The following is a 3193-nucleotide window of genomic DNA, read 5'->3' as shown; positions in this document are numbered from 1 at the left end:
CCTCTCTCTCTCTCTCTCTCTCTCTCTCTCTCCTCCTTCTCCTCTCTCTCTCTCTCTCTCTCTCTCTCTCTCTCCTTCTCCTCTCTCTCTCTCTCCTTCTCCTCTCTCTCTCTCTCTCCTTCTCCTCTCTCTCCTCTCTCTCTCTCTCCTTCTCTCTCTCTCTCTCTCTCTCTTTCTTTCTTTCTCATCTTCTTCTTATTCTTCTTCCTTTTTTACCTCTCCTCCTTTTTTTTATTCTTATTCTTCCGCGCTCTCTCTCTCTCTCTCTCTCTCTCTCTCTCTCTCTCTCTCTAAACCAACCCCATCCCTCCCTATTTATCTCTATCTTCTTCTTCTTCATCCTTTCTCTCTCTCTCTCTCTCTTTAAACCAACCCCATCCCTCCCTATTTATCTCTATCTTCTTCTTCTTCATCCTTTCTCTCTCTCTCTCTCTCTCTCTCTCTCTCTCTCTCTCTCACCCACTCTCTTCTCTCTACATCTATCTCTTTCTCTCTCCTTTAATAACTCTTTTCTCTTTCCTCTCTACTCTTTTACTCTCTTCCCTCCCTGCTCTCGCTAGTTGTCTCTTTCACTCCTCATTCTCCCTTCCTCCATCATTATCCTTCACCTTAGCATCACTCTCTCTCTCTGCATTTTATTGTGACAATTGTTTTTGTACTCCTTCAAAAACATAAATTGTTTGTTTATGATTGTATATCTTGATTTTGTATAATACTTCTAATGTTTGTTCAAGACCTTTTCATTAATGTACCTTTTCATTTTTATTTTAAATAAAATAAAGATTTGAATATTATTTAGTTGTCTTTGTTTTTTATTTTCTAATATATACTATTGTCCTTTAAAAATATTACTTGGACTGCTAGTCTCTAGAACTAATTCAATAAGAGCTTGTGTTAATTTCTGTTTAATTATTTATATGAAATCACTTTATTGGTGATATGCAATTTATTTAAACACAAAAAATACCCCATTTCTTTGCCCTTCGGGTACCTTTGTTTTAATTTTTGTCCAATTTTTTTTTTGGGATTTTTTTCGTACCAATTATTAATTTTTTTTCTTTTTTTCACAATATTCAACATGTATGAAATATTATGTTTTCACTAACCGAATCATCTTATGTATTCATTAGAAATGCCGGCCTGCTTCGCCAAAAATTGCAAAAACTACAGCACTGCAAAACCAAAAATTGAGAACATCAGCTACCATTCATTTCCGGCAGAGGAGCAGCAAATTCAAGTTTGGCTTGAAAATGCTGGCATGGAGCCGAGAATGATCCATCAATATATCGCTCTTATAAAAGCAGATTTGCACAAAAATGTTTATCGACTGTGTTCAGTGCACTTCGAAAGTCACTGTTTCCATGTGGAGGGAAGTGTCAGAAAACTGATACCAGAATCGGTACCAACTATTTTCAGTGAATTGCCTGGCCAAACACATCGTGGTAATAAATGGCAAAACCGATTAGACAATTTGAGAAAAAAAGGTTTATTAGTAGAAGGAAGTTCAGCTATTACCCATGTCATGAGTAAATGCTCTCACTGTTCGATTGTCACTACACAGGATGCTGAAACCCAGACAGAACCATTAGAAGTAACCATAAATGAATCCGAAGGCATTTATTCTAAGGTAGCAAGTCCACGAGCGCTGTCATTGGATCATGCATATTCAATGTGTTCAATGACACCGCTGTTCAGGTCAACACCCGAACGTCAACCTCCAACATCGGAAATAATAGCAGTGACCCCTTTATCTCCCTCATCTGTCTCGTCCACACCTTCACAAATACCTCAGCAAACAAAGACATCACTAATTCGTTATATAGAAACTCCTGAGGTTGCTCCAAAAAGGAGAAAATTGGCGTATGCAGAAGACCCAAGTTTTCATGTATCACAATGTGAAACGCCACAAAAAAGTGATCTGAGTATTTGTGAAAGTGTAGACGAAACAGAACCAGAAGAACTCATTCCTCACCCACTAGATTGGGTAAAAGAAAAAAAATACATAGTTTTCGAGAGTTGCCTGGACAAACTCCTCTACAATATGCGTTGCCCTGACACTGATTGTCATTCACGTATACATAAAATTGTAAAACAAATTGTAGGTACGATGGTGACAGCATATTCAACATGTGGCAATTCACACAGATTGAAGTTGTGGGAGAGCCAACCGAAAAGCAAACAATATGCAGTGGGTAACATCCTGCTTGCTGGGGCCTTATGTGTAAGTGGAGGAAGCTATGCCAAACTTAGAGAAATGTTTGATTTATGTGGCATACAGATGTTTGGCAATTCTTCCTACAACCGAGCCCAAAATCAATACATCTTTAAAGCTATTGATCACAGTTGGCAAGAGAATAGATCAAATGTGATTAATGATTTGACAGAAAAAACAGTTTTTCTTGTTGGGGACGGTCAATGTGACAGTCCTGGTTTTTCTGCCAAATACTCCACTTACACTTTCATGGATCTCTTTTCCAAGAAAATTGTGGACTTTGAATTAGTGCAGGTGTCACAAACAACTTCATCCGTTGCTATGGAGAAGTTTGGATTTACCAAATGTTTAGATCGCATAATTGACCAAAATTTGGATATTCAATTTGTGGGAACAGATCGACACACTGGCATTCGAAAATTACTGTCAACAAACGAAAAATATAAAAATTTAAATCATCAATTCGACATTTGGCATTACGTTAAAAATTTAAAACGAAAATTGGTTCAAATTTCCAAAAAAAAAATACATCGTGCACTATTGCCGTGGGTGCCATCCATACTGACTCATTTCTACTGGTGTAGTAGACATTGTAAAGGTAACGAGACCTTTTTAAAAGAACGTTGGCAATCTGTACTACACCACGTTGTTAATGTTCATGTATGGACAATTGGAAACGTCGAGCACAAATGCTTACATGATGAGATCAACGAGGAATCTCCGTCTGTTCCCTGGTTAATCAAAAATACACCTGCATTTGTTGCATTGTCCACAATCGTTCTAGATGCACAATTGGAAAAGGACATGAAACATCTAACTTTTTTTTGTCAAACCGGGGTAATTGAAACGTATCACAGTATGATGTTAAAATATCGCCCCAAGCGAATTCATTATAAATTTGATTCCATGGAAGCTAGAACTAAATTGGCAGCATTATGCCATAATCATAATGTGATACGCAACCCCGCTGTGATAAAAAAA

This window comes from Lithobates pipiens, unplaced genomic scaffold (assembly GCF_037356315.1).
Source record: "Lithobates pipiens isolate NorthernLeopardFrog02 unplaced genomic scaffold, aLitPip1_a1.2 Scaffold_22, whole genome shotgun sequence".
Classification (NCBI taxonomy): Eukaryota; Metazoa; Chordata; class Amphibia; order Anura; family Ranidae; genus Lithobates; species Lithobates pipiens.
Note: the sequence above shows the minus strand (reverse complement) of the source record.